Source organism: Schistocerca gregaria, chromosome 6 (genome assembly GCF_023897955.1).
Source record: "Schistocerca gregaria isolate iqSchGreg1 chromosome 6, iqSchGreg1.2, whole genome shotgun sequence".
NCBI lineage: Eukaryota > Metazoa > Arthropoda > Insecta > Orthoptera > Acrididae > Schistocerca > Schistocerca gregaria.
The window spans coordinates 268,096,631-268,110,892 of NC_064925.1; the positions used below are offsets into that span (position 1 = coordinate 268,096,631).

At 44.5% G+C, this 14,262-nt stretch overlaps 1 protein-coding gene across 8 annotated transcripts in view; it reads right to left on the reverse strand.

Annotated features, from left to right (window-relative positions):
* Positions 1-14,262, reverse strand: part of LOC126278330 (proton-coupled amino acid transporter-like protein pathetic) — a 238,088-nt gene that overhangs the window by 44,851 nt on the left and 178,975 nt on the right. Inside the window, exon 1 of one of the 8 annotated variants that reach the window (XM_049978358.1) lies at positions 10,965-11,184. The exons of the other annotated variants lie outside the window; for them this stretch is intronic. The gene's annotated coding sequence lies outside the window, so the exon portion shown is untranslated. Of the gene's footprint in view, positions 1-10,964; positions 11,185-14,262 lie in introns of those variants that run through there. 8 annotated transcript variants of the gene reach the window in all.

Below are 14,262 nucleotides of genomic sequence, written 5' to 3' on the forward strand. Positions count from 1 at the left end.
TATTTAATTTCCTGAATGAATATTTCGATGATTGTGTGATTGCTTTGGGCTATCCGAAACATACAGGAGGCGGCGTGGATTGGCCTCCCTATTCGCCAGACATGAACCCCTGTGACTTCTTTCTGTGGGGACACTTGAAAGACCAGGTGTACCGCCAGAATCCAGAAACAATTGAACAGCTGAAGCAGTACATCTCATCTGCATGTGAAGCCATTCCGCCAGACACGTTGTCAAAGGTTTCGGGTAATTTCATTCAGAAACTACGCCATATTATTGCTACGCACGGTGGATATGTGGAAAATATCGTATTATAGAGTTTCCCAGACCGCAGCGCCATCTGTTGTTGACAATTGTAACTCTTGTAATTTCGAAAGTTTGTCTGCCTGAAAATGTACTGTTGTCCCAAGCATATTGCAACAAACGGTGTATTTCTATCGCTGCTCGTTTAGTTTGTATTGCCGTTTCAAATATACCGGTCATTTTTGAAACACCCTATATGACTCATCGGGTCCAAATCAGGGTAAAATGTTTGTTCGTCAATGGCGATGCTTTCTTCCCATCGTCCAGGACTATTTTGTCAGCAGGAGGATGAACTGTCGCATCTCCCGTGGTCATCAAATTCAGCAAATCGCAATATCATTGAGCTTTTGTGGTCGACTTGGGAGAGAATGGTGCATGATCGCTTTGCACCATCATCATCGTTACCTGAACTAGCAAATGGTTTCCAGGAAAAATGATGTAAGATTCTCTTGAAAACCTTGCGGGGCCTGTATTTATCCATTCAGAGACGACTGGAAGTTGTTCTGAATGCCAACGGGTTTCCTAGAGCGTCTTGTTGTAACGCAACAAGTTATTATGAGATGGCATTCGTTGCAGTAAGGCACGTAGCCGTTTAGTACGGGGGCTGCAGGATAGCTGTTTTTTGACAGCACAGATGACGCTGCCTGCCGTGAGAACTGCACAGAGTAACATTCAGTCGATACGAAGATTCATACCCTCTAAGAATCTAAATAATCCAAATTAGTTATTATCCGCTTTTGTTCAAATTTGGTACACATCCTTTTGTTATTAATAGAATTATGCTGTCAAAATTTCGGTTTTTCTTTATTACAGTGCCGAAAATAAAGAAAGTTACTCAAAACTCCTAAAAACTACGCTTGTTTCTTAAAATCAAGTTAGGAACAGTAACAGATTGACTTTCATTATCATTTTAAGCCATTCCAAAGTTATCAGTGCATGAAAATACATTAGAGTTTTCTTTATAAAACGTTAGTCAATGTGGATTACATAATACAAACATCGGTCAAAATTATTATTTGATTAAATTTTGCCGTGTGAGTGCACGGGGGAGAGAGAAAGAGAGAGGGAGAGAAAGTGGGGCATACGTTAAAATTTAGTATTTCATTTTTCGTAAAACCTTGTACAAACGAACCGTGGGAAATATGTTGCAACCGCGATTCGGGTGACGTATATCGGTGTGTGCTTGCTTGTGTGTAAAAGCAGCCAGAATGGAAGTTAGAGGCGGAATAAATTCATTTATCAATATGAAGAATATCTCGCACTTAGTTTAATTTGATTAAACAAAATACAAAATGTTCAAATGGCTCTGAGCACTATGGGACTTAACATCTGAGGTCATCAGTCCTCTAGACTTTGAACTACTTAAACCAAACTAACCTAAGGACATCACACACATCCATGCCCGAGGCAGGATTCGAACCTGCGACCGTAGCAGCAGCGCGGTTCCGCTCGGCCAAAACAAAGTACAAGAAATTGAAGTTTTGCTGACATTAATTACTATCAAATTAGTGTTAGGATACGGCAAGATTTCCCGCGAGAATGATCTGGAAGGGACGTTCTGATCGGTCGATTAGATCAACAGCCAATCAGAATTAAGCTGTTCCCGCGCGAATAGAGAAATGAACAGATAGGAGCGTACCTCGAGGAAGGGTCGCTTGCTAGCCGGTCTACGGATAACACGATGTCACATCGCTCCCTAAAAATACTCTGTAAGATGAGGAAATAGTGAGCTGGTTTCGGTTAGAACATACCGTGACTGAAGCGACTGGAGTTACGAATATTTTAATGAAAGTTTGGTGTTTCTAAGTTAAATAGTTAAATACAGAAATACGAGCGTGTGAACCTTCTGGTCGAAGTAACAACTCCACGTGGCGCGTTTCGTAGTACGTACGGAATATTTTGCGAGCTCCTCTTACGAGGAAGACCACTGAAAAACCGAATGTTTAACTCGCAAATAGGTGTGTGTGCCTGTGACTGGTAGAACGTGAAAATTAATCGGGTCGGACTTACAAAAATTCTGGGTGCTTTTCGAGTGAATATTTGTTACACAGACAGTGAACTTTGAATGATAACGTTTTACCATATTAAATACGGACTTGATGGTCATTTCATGTGTTTCAATATGAATAAGAAGCAGAGTTAATCTAATTTTAAAAGCTTTTCTGCAAGATCCCGAACGCCAGATATTTTGATCATGAACTGTAAGGAACTGACTTTCGACTAGTTACGCGGCCTTTGTGTGGCAGGTATTAGGTGGTGGTTTCGTCAACGCTGCTTTACACTGCCTAGCGCGTATCTGCTACCACAGAGTGAAGGGACATCGGTAAGAATCCAATCGAGTTAGGTGGACTGAACGATAGCATTAACAAAAAAGCAGACGACCGACCCCGCCCCGCCGAACTGTGTTTTCGGCGTTCTCATATTTTTGTCCACTGCCCTGCAGATACGGTACTTACAGTGACCAGAACGTAAAAATCCCAGAGTTATCATAAAACAAATGACACAAGGCAATAAGTTAGGTATCGTATCGTATCTCGTGCAAACTACCGGCTGTTGAATCGTTTTGACGATACAGCAAGTGAAATGTCCCTGCAGACCTGGCAGTAGCAACTCGGTGCCTCACAGCAAGTGGTGGAATGCGGGCTCATTAAAACAGCGGTATGCTCCGTCGTTTCGTTTACATGTGAGGAAGCAAGGTCAATAGAACCGCTCCCACACTTATTGTTGAATGTGAGCTCCACTGCACGGAAAATGGCGTAATAAATGAAGAAACAGCTTTGTGTGTGTGCGTGTGTGTGTGTGTGTGTGTGTGTGTGTGTGTGTGTGTGTGTACACATTATCGTATTTTGCTTTGTATAGCCACGCGGGCTTCCGCTCTATCTGGTTGCAGAGCGCAGACTACCACATGTGGCGTCGTTGGCCCAGATACATAAGCAACGTTCCGACTGCGGCGAGGAAAAAAAAGCTTCGTCCGCAGAACTGCCAACGTAGTTGCAAACAAGGCCTAAGGGGATACAGATTCAGCACTAACTGAGCTGTGGCACCAAAAGACAATTTAAAAATGGTTACTACGTATCATAACACAGATTTGTCTTACGTAGTAGTAAGCAGAAGAAGATGGGATACAGGACTTTACGGCTTGACATCAAGTACAACGCAAACTGCGATTTGAGATATCGCTCTTTTTCCGAGCAATGAAAGTTTCACGATGTGCCTGAAAATATTCTGCCATTAACAAATACATGTACACATGAAGGTAACTTCATTTACGATGATTATACAGTTTTCTGAGTGTTTTCTTTTAAGAAATCGATGGAAACGTACGTATTTCGCTGAAATTTTCATGTCTTTAGTGGCTTAGGAAATGTAGACTATTGCGCCGAAGTTCGAAGGAACAGTGATGATATGGAAATGAATTTTCACTTTAAAAAGGCACTATTTTCACTACGCACTTGCAAAATTATTAATGCATAAATATTACTTTTATCGCAAAAGTGAATGGTAAAGACTAAAGACACTACCCACGACAATGAAAGAATTTTTTTTTACAAGAACTTCATTGCTGAAATAAACGCCAACAAAAAGCGCAACTAGTGAGCAAGACAGTAGTGTTCGGTTGTGGACGATCTGTTGGACCTGGACCTGTTTCGTACACTAAGTTTCATAACTTTTTCTGTGTAATTTAAATGAGGTCTTGATCACGAGCCGGTTCTAGGTGCTACAGTCTGGAACCGCGCGACAGCTACGGTCACAGGTTCGAATCCTGCCTGACGAATGGATGTGTGTGATGCCCTTAGGTTAGTTTGGTTGACCTCAGCAGTTAAGTCGCATAGTGCTCAGAGCCATTTGAACCTGTTGAGCAACTGGGCTCTTTGAACTAAGGGGCTACCAACAATGTCTTCTCAACGACCATTCAGCGAACGGTTCATATTGGTCTCCGCAGCAGGCGCCCGATTCACACACCCATGCTGACTGCTTTTCATCGGCGGCTAAGGCTGCAATCCGCACCCCAATAGCGCAACCAGAGGTGTGGCGACAGGTAGTCTTTCCTGGTGGATCATGTTTTATGTTCCATCGGACACATGGCCGTTGTCGTGTATGGCGTGAAACGTCTGAAAGCAATACCTTTCAACCAACAATCGTCGGAGCGTTAAGGCCCGGGAAATGTTTTCGTGGCGTTCCGTCGGTGATCTCGTCATTCTGGAAGGCACAATGGACAACCCAAGTATGTATCTACCCTTGGGGATCATGTCCACCCCGACATGCAGTAAGTTTTTCCTCGGCGCGATGGCATCTACCAGCAGGACAAAGCAACGTGTACGTGCGTGGTTCGAAGAGCACCAGGATCAGTTAACCGTACTCTCTGGACATCAACCTAGGCATATTAAAACCCAGCCGATAATGTATGGGACCACGTCGGTCTGGCGGTTCGTGACTTTGATCTTCAACCGAGAAATGGTGGCGTCAGGAGCGGCTTTCTACCACCTACTGGCATTAAAGTATGACAAAACCCGCGTAACAATGCCGAGCCTGCACAGAAATGGGAAATTGGCAAGCAGGAGGAGGAAATCGGTGTTTAACGTCCCGTCGATAAAGAGGTCATTATAGACGGCGCACAAGCTCGGATTAGGGAAGGGTGGAAAGGAAATCGGTCGTACCACTGTGCTACCTTCCTCGGTGGGAAATAGGTAACGATGATGAAAGAAAAAGGCCCTGTACTTAGACACGTGTTAGTAGCCACTACTGTGAGGCACCCTGTGTATCACTTACCAACGAGAGACGCTACTAAACGTGCCGTTCCGTAATTTTCTTCAAAAAAACTAGGAATCCAGATGCAATCTTTGGTTACACCCTCGTTCAAAGATCGAATATATCGAAACAGGATACATTTCAACAGTGATGGCTGTTTCCTGTCCAGACGCCCCAAGCCATCCGTGGTCGCAAACGACACCACTGGCGGATGACAACCAGCAATGAGGAGATAAGGAAGGCTTCCTAAACCAGCCGTCGTCCTTGGGTACCTGTAGCTTTTGCTTATTAAGGAACGGCGCAGATAACAGCGTGCCGGTGCCAAGATATCTGCATACCAGCCAAGCGGGAGCCGCAGGGCAGCATTCCATACATGCTGACGTTCGAAGCCGAAAGCTTGAAGTGAAGACGGTCTGTCACTCGAAGTTTCGTGAGCGCTGCGAAGAAAGCTGAATTTTGCTTACACAAAGCTGAAACGTACAATAGTTTCGTGAAAATGTTGTAGATATTGTGAAATAACCATTTAACTAAAGCAAATATCCAAAGTGTTGTGTTGTCATTCTTAACAAGGTACCTCATTAAACATTCCATACAGGAAACAGTACTATCAGCGGGCAACTTCTGAAAACAGCCATAGTAAAAAATAAGAACATGAACTATTTCAAGTAAAAATTGTTCCAGTGTTGTTGTAGCATGTGTTGTATTGAATTTTTGTGACAAGATGATATTGTACGATATTTCAGTACTTGTGTACTGATTAACACAGGCACTGCAATAACGTATTTACCTGCCAATCAACTTTCATGTACGTCTGATTTGTGCGGGAATAGACATAACTAAAGTACGAGTACAGCTACGCGCCGTAGACGCGTGGTTGGCGACATACGATAGTTTGCGTCTGACCGTGAGTCGTATACGGATAGTCTAATGGTAGGCGACCGCTCGTGATAAGCGGAAAATCAGGGTTCGAATCCCCGTCCGGCACAAATTTTCACTGTCGTAATTCCATTCCGCACTGATGGTTGTCCTTGTTCGTAAAAAAATTTGTTCAAATGTATGTGAAATCTTATGAGACTTAACTGCTAAGGTCATCAGTCCCTAAGCTTACACACTACTTAACCTAAATTATCCTAAGCACAAACACACACACCCGTGCCCGAGGGAGGACTCGAACCTCCGCCGGGACCAGCCGCACAGTCCATGACTGCCGCGCCTAAGACCGCTCGGCTAATCCCGCGCGGTCCTTGTTCGCAACTGCGAATACATTTTTTATAGATAATACTGTGTCTGAAGAACAAAGTTACCTGGACTTGTGTCTTAGTTTGGCACACTCATGTAAACATTTGTGAACTGTATGTTGCTAAATACACTTACTGGTACCGTTTTGCGATCGAAAATTCGCCAATGTTTTTCTAATCGCAGATAAAAATTGCCAACTCTACTGAGGTGACTGATTTCACTCCTGTCATCACCACTCGAAGTAACTTTCGTAGATATCTATGTCATTAGCGATGGATCCCTCGTTCACATGGAGATGGATGGGGGAAGGTATCGCGGCTATGACATTGCCAAAGGATTCATCCCGACATTCAAGGAATTTAGTGAACCTACGAAAACACTAAATCAGCACTATCAGAAGTGTAGATGACAGTCGCTCCTCTGTAAAATGATTCCACCATCTTTGCATTTGCTGGAGTAGTTTAGCGAAATCACGGAAACCTAAATCAGGGTATTCGGAAGGAGATTGGATACCTCATCCTCGTCAATAAGAAGCGAGCCTGTTAAAAAAACGCGCAACCTCATTTGACTTGTCCCTACTGTACAGTACTGCGTCAGTTACCGGCTAGTTAGGAAACTGTGTTTGTTTCTACTATGACATCGCCGTGTATCACGTCTCATCGCTAATACAACAGATGCTTGGGGTACACTATGTATAACAATGAGTTTTCTTACCAACAGGATTAGGTAACGATGCATCCTAAATCAGCGGGCGATTCTGTATGCACTACGATCTAATTTCTCAGGAGAGCGACGTGTTTTCTTGAGGAACTTCTTGGAGATAGCTGGAATGATGCTTTCATCGCCTGAACATCTTTAAGTGATCTGATGCACCGACATCACTCATTTGTAGATTGGTTGCACAGATGTCATACGCGAATGCTCAACTGGAAAGCTACATTGCCTGAGGTACGTGTACAAGAACTTTTTTAACTTCCTCTTGCTTGTTTCGTGTAACGTGCCAGGCGCACATCAAAAGCAATGCTGTCTGGTGTATAAGAAAACAAACGTTTGCTGTTTTCCTGTGCTCTAGAAGAATATCGCGACAAAGTTACCACGAACAAGTTTAAGGCGCAACATCTTCTTTTCAGTCACCACATTCACAACGTGGTATCCTATTCAATTGCGGAATGAAAGTCTCCATGTAATCAGTGGAATAACTGGATTGACCCTTATGTTCTCTACAAACATTCATCGCACACGTACATGCATAAATCCTCTAAGGGTTGTGTCAGCAAGCAATGTAAACAATAACAGAGACAAATGTATACAAACAACCCCGCTCTCCTGATACAGGCAGTGTGAAAGGAAGCAGTCGACGCACACGTGTGGCTGCCAGAAGCTGGTAGTGGATGACGTAACGAACCAGATCAGCGAGTCCTCGGAGAACTGTCCAAACAGGTTCTGCGGCCAACAGTGAATGTTATTCAAAAATTAACTGAAGTACGACACACTCGCAGCAGCAGCAGTACCTTTTTTTAATTTTTATTTTTATTTTTTTTGCCTGGCTGAAGGTTGTTTATAAGTAAGACAAAAATCAGCCAATAGGTAAACATTCAACTGTGCAACAACAACACAACAACAGACATAAAATTACAGTGGCCTGTCTGCAGTTTGGGATTCTATCAGTTCAGAACAAAAGCTCGAAGTAGACAAGGGTTGGGCCGGAAAACTACACTGTCATCCTAAGGCCATTCCCCTTAAGAGATTTTAGGAAAATTCTCGGAAAACCTGATTCTGAATGCCCTGACGGAAATTTTAATCCTTCTCTTAATGGGAGTCCAGTTTCACTAAATTTTCACCAATTCTCTCTGTGTACATTGTTCAAGTTACCGTTCTTGCTTGATAAATACTTCATCATAAATCCAAAAAAGAAAACGTTTCGAAATCTAATTGCGTATCAAATTGCAGAAATGTTAAAATTTCACCTAAATCGCGTTATCAGCAAAAACTGAAAATGGAACCCATCGATATTACACATATTCTGTTAAACGCTATTGACTTTTGTATAGATTCTTCGAGCTAAAGAGGCTGTACAGACATGCTCAGACGTAACCAAACTCATTCTTATTTACGAATCAGCTCCACATCCCATCTACACTCCGTAAGCAATCTCATGGTATGTGGCTGAGGGTATTAATACCATTATCGCTTCGCCTCTTTCTTCTGTTCCCGTCATGAGCGATGCGCGAGACGAACCATGAGCGATGTGCGAGACGAACGGTTTACGGTAGGACTCCGTATGGGCTCGAATCTTTCGTTTTTAACCTTCATGGTATTTTCGCGAAATATAAATAGGAGGAAGCAATATAATGGGTGTTTGCTAACTCTTCGAGGAATTTTAATAACAAAACACATCGTGATCCGCAACTCCTGTAGTAGTTAGCGTCTTCCACTGGCGTTGGGTGAGAATCTCGGTGCCACTTTCGGCAAGGGGCCCACACTGACATTTAGTACTCAAATATCGGTCGAACGAAGGTTTTGTGCGCTACCTCCTCCGTGGGCTGACTACACTTCTTGAGGATTTTTTCCAATTAATCTGTGAGAACGCCAGATGGCCAAGCGTTTTGCAAAAATAGCATTTTTTGCGCGGATCGGGTGAGGTATGAGCCAATTGTGTTATGTAGTTTCCAGAGAGCGGTTGGCGCAGCAGAAAGAGCACAGAACGGTAATCCGAGAGTAGTGGGGGTCGAGACCCCGAGTGTAAACATTTTTATTTTTTTATTTACAGTTTTTACCTTACTTACACTGCATATACACCGAAATAATGCTCAGTATGTTGTACTTACTAATAGAATGCATGAAAACGAAAGGCTAACTAAAATTTTGGATTGCGAATATCTTTCCAAGAAAGAATTGTAATGCAAGCGTAAGGAATTTCGTTAGCGGTGGGTTGCTCCCTGACTGTCCGACGACAGAAGTTTTAATGAATGTAAACCACTTTTTTCTAGAATCTTTACAACAACCACGTAATTGCACAAAGAAGCGATGCCGATAAAATTACTGCTACTTCTACTTTTGCATCGAATATCACCCCAGCACATGTGCAGCATCAATTGCAAAACATTAAAATTATCTAATTTGGCATATGGAGGTCTCGTTTCCGCTCTACAATCCCTTCCTGGAAATTTTATTTGCAATCTCTCATTTTCCTTTGCCTTTTCTTTCCACACCTTTTACGAGAATGCTAAAAATACAATATCTGGCCAAGTCCTGCATATGCCATAAATTTGAATAAAATCGCTCCTGACAAGTGAGCATGGTCTCCCTGTCAATCTAGTGAGTAGCATCTGTCTTTCCTGCGATTATTTTGTGTGTTCCTTCCTAAACAAACTGATTCAGACGCATATTCCCACATATTTAATGCAAGCAACTGCATCCAGTGATTGTTCCACATTCGCGTTATCATACACTGACAGGTGCCTCTGTTGGTTGATTGGCTGATTTGGTGGAAGAGACCAAACAGCGAAGTCATCAGTCTCATCAGGAAGTAAGGGAAGAAAGTCAGCCGCGGCCTTTCGAAGGAACCATACCGGCATTTCCCTCAATCGATCTTGGGAAATCACGGAAAACCTAAATCATAGTGGCCGGACGCGGGAATGAACTGTCGTCCTCCCGAATGCTAGATAGTTCTGTCTATTTATCTGTAATACGTTATATTTTTATTTCTGTTCAGCCTCAACTAGCAACCTCTGCACCGAGCGTCGATCCTCTGCCGATCTTCTTACATTTCGCTACTGTTTTCTGGCGTCGCGACTTGTCTACAGGAAGCAGCGTCTTCTGCGAACAGCTTCATGGAACTTCCGACGTCATTCGCTACGCCAGTTGTGTATGTTATGAACAGTGATGGTCCTATAACAGTCTTCGACGGTACACCCGAAGTTATTTTTCTGTATGAAAACCTCTACACCTACATCTACGTGAAATCTCTCTGTTAAGAACAAACTGCTGTTCAAATGGCTCTGAGCACTATGGGACTTAACATCTGAGGTCATCAGTCCCCTAGAACTTAGAACTATTCAAACCTAGCTAACCTAAGGACATCACACACATCCATGCCCGAGGCAGGAGTCGAGCCTGCGACGTAGCGGTCGCGCGGTTCCAGACTGAAGCGCCTAGAACCGCTCGGCCACACCGGCCGGCAACAAAATGCTGTGTTATGTCCGAAAAGAATTCTCCAATAAAATCATAAAGCTGTTCCAATAGTTCAGCAAGGCGACTGCGCGGAACTGCATCGAAAGCCTTGCAGCAGTTGAGGAGGATGGAAGGAAGGAAAGAAGATGAGAGTTTACGGTACTGCTGACTTCGAGGTCATTTAATGACGGAGCACGCGCTCGGGTTATTTCAGTGATGGGGAAGGAAATCGGCCTCAAAGGAAACATACCAGCATTTGCGTGGAGCGATTTAGGGAAATCAAGGAAAACCTAAAATCTGGATGATCGGACGCGGATTTGAACGGTCGTCATTCCGAATGCGAGTCCAGTGTGCTAACTACTGATCCACGTCGCACCGTGTTGAGAAGAAACGCAGCATTAACATGGGAGCCGGTATCTACTGCGTTTTTGGTGTCGTGAACACGATGGTCACATAATGACGACGATACAGCAACTTCTTCGAGATAGTATTGTCGTACTCACCCAAACCAGATGAAACAGACGCTGTAGCCACCTTTGTGTTATGGAACAGCAGCTACAGCCAGCCAGTCAGCACAGCATTTCAGTTAAAACTGATACTGCGGCGACACTAGGCGGAAACACGTGGACACACACACACTAAACACGTACTACGGGGCACGGTGTCAGGTCCCTCTGCCGCACACTGACGTCCAGCCACTTGCAGCTGGCTGGTACTCCGGTCGCACGACCACTGACGCAAGACGCCGTTCTGTCAGTCGCGTTGAGTCACGGCCGACTGCTCTCCGCCCGCCCCCTCCTCCCCCCCCCTCCCCCTCCCACAACGTGCCTGCCTCACACACACACACACTCCTTTTCTTCGCGTAGGCCGACTAAGGTGCTTCCGACAACAAGTTCTTTGTTGGCAGTGCCCGCACTTGCGCTGTCAACCACCTGCTGCTGCTGCCGGTTCTAAGCGGTTGGGAGAGGAGAGTTTGGTCCTATCCTTCCGCGGCACTGTCTTCCCTTCCTCCCAGAAGCAATTATACTCGAGCGTTTCAAAGCGCCACGGGGAAGGGGAAGGTGAAAGTGGCGTTCTCGAGAAGGCAGCTCCTGGATAACTTTCTTCCTTGACTGTTGTAAGTTAAATGCTGGAGGGATTCTACGAGTACGTCCCTCCTCCTAACTCTTGCCCGTTTATAACGCAGGAAACCCACAGACATGAACGAAGATTAGCAAAATTCCACACATCGACAAATTATGTGGATTCCTATGGGGCGCAGGTCGTAGGCGCGGTTCTAGGGGAGGGGCTCAGTCTTACTATCACAACCCCCTCTCCCCCGCAGGTATTAATTGCGGTTACCTTCAACACAACAGAGATGCCTTCATGGCTGGTAAGCTCGATTATTCAAAATGGTTCAAATGGCTCTGAGCACTATGGGACATAACATCTGTGGTCATCCGTCCCCTAGAACTTAGAAATACTTAAACCTAACTAACCTAAGGACATCACACACATCCATGTCCGAGGCAGGATTCGAACCTGCGACCGTAGCGGTCGCGCGGTTCCAGACTGAAGCGCCTAGAACCGCTCGGCCACCACCGGCCGGCCTCGATTATTCCAAGGATAGTATACATAATTTTTAGTTGGCAGCCGTCTGAATTCGTCAATGTATCGACTGCGCTGTTATTAAACATTTTCGTTTGAAATGTTGGACTGCCACACAAATCAAAATAGCATGGGATGAACGTCACACGGCCTGAACGTCATCATTGAAGACCATTTAGTTTTGGATTAATGAAATTAAACGTGTTCGGAGAAGCACCAAGAGGAAGCGCGCTTCGGCTGTCACCACAAAGGAAACCACTGACAAAATCTATGATTTGGTAATGCAAGATCGCCGAATAAAAATTGCTGAGACTGCTGAGACTCTAGGTATTTCAACTGAGGGAGTGCATAAAATTCTGCACGGAAAATTGGGATATGTGGGTACCGCGATTGCACTCAGTCGACCAAAAGCTCCTCGACATATTTCAGTGTCGGCCGGGGTGGACGAGCGGTTCTACGCACGTCAGTCTGGAACCGCGCAACCGCTACGGTCGCAGGCTCAGAGTCATTTGAACTATATTTCAGTACAATGCCGTCTGCCTTTAATCGCAATCCGTAAGACTTTTTGCCCCAATTTGTGACTTCTAATGAATCCTGGAGCGACCATTACACACCAGTCAAAAGTGCAGCCAAAGCAATGGACAAAGGTTGGTGAAAGTGCACCGAAGAAGGCAAAGACTACTTTGTCATAGATTACTTGGATCGTTTTAAATTTGAGCTGGCTGAAAAAAAAAAAAAGACCATGGTTGGCACGCACAACAGGGCTCTTTCACCAAGATAATGCACCATCCCGCATATCAGGGATGACACTGGTGAAAGGTCATAACTTGGGCTTTGAACCTATTCACCAGACTTAGACCCAAGTTATTTCTTCCTGTTCCCTAACTTCAGACTTTGCCTTGGTGGGAAGAAATTTTCATCAAATAAGGAAGTGATACTTGCAGTCAACGAGTATTTTGGAGAATTTGACACAACCTTTTTTTTTTCTATGCGATCAAAAAGATGTAGGATCGCTGGACCAAGTGCATATACCTCAAAGGAGACTATGTTAAGGCAAGTTGTTTATGGAAAATATATTTTTCTTGCTTTTTTTGCCAGATTTATCAAACCGTCCTCGTAATTATAATAAAACATTACATGCAATGTTTTAATATAACAATTTGTTTACTTCAGGACGTAGCACATCGATTTTGGAATAACATCCGTTTTGAGAAATATAGGAAGTGAAAAGCGTTTAAGAAATGAAACGTGCGTATGAAATTTTTGACCGGAAGACCCCTTTCGGGACGTCCAGTCACCGAGCGCACATCTTTTTATTTGACGCCATTTTGCGTCTTGCACGTTGGTGATGATTAAATGACGATGAGTACTACACACGCATTCAGTCCCGAGCGGAGAAAATCACCGATCCGGTCGGGAATCGAACCAGAGCCCTGTGATAGGTCAGCGACGCTAACCACAAGTCTGTGAGATGCTGGCAGCGTTTAAGGAGCACATGTCAAGCAATTAATTTAAGAACTATAGTAGTAACAAAAGCCCACAACTTTCCCAACGTCATTATTCAGCAATACAGAGTGATTTTGCTAAATGTAGATAAAATGGAGGAAACGATCCCTGAGAAGATAAGCAGCAAAAAAGCTCGTATGGACGTATGGCCTGAAATGCTTTACCACGGGGGGTACAGCCACTTGAATGTGGAGATAAAAGGTCTTCGATCAGTGACCCGGGTATCAGCACTATGTAGGTGGCCCCCGGGAGCCGGGAGCACGGGGTAAGCCGGACGGCCGTGTGTAACATTCTCCAAGACAACTGCCGCTATCCGTATCACTTACAATGCGCGCAAGCCTTATTGCCTAATGCCTTGCCTTCATGACGACGGTTCGTCGCACAAGCCGCGAGCCTGCTGGGACTTCTGTCATCCATTCTATTCACAGATGAGGCGACCTTCACGACGAGCGGTATCGCAACCTTCACAACGCCCATTTGTGCGATACGAAATGTCTTCATGATATGGTGGCAGCGAACCGTCAGCACCGGTCATGCCTCAATGTGTGAGTGGGAATTAATGGTGATCACCTCATGAGACCAGTGATCCATCCACGAAGCCTCAAAGGTGACGCATATCTGCGCTTCCCGCATGTAAGCTGTTACTGCTTTTCGAAGACGTGCCTTTGGTGGCACGAAGGATAATTCAGATACTACACGATGGTGTTC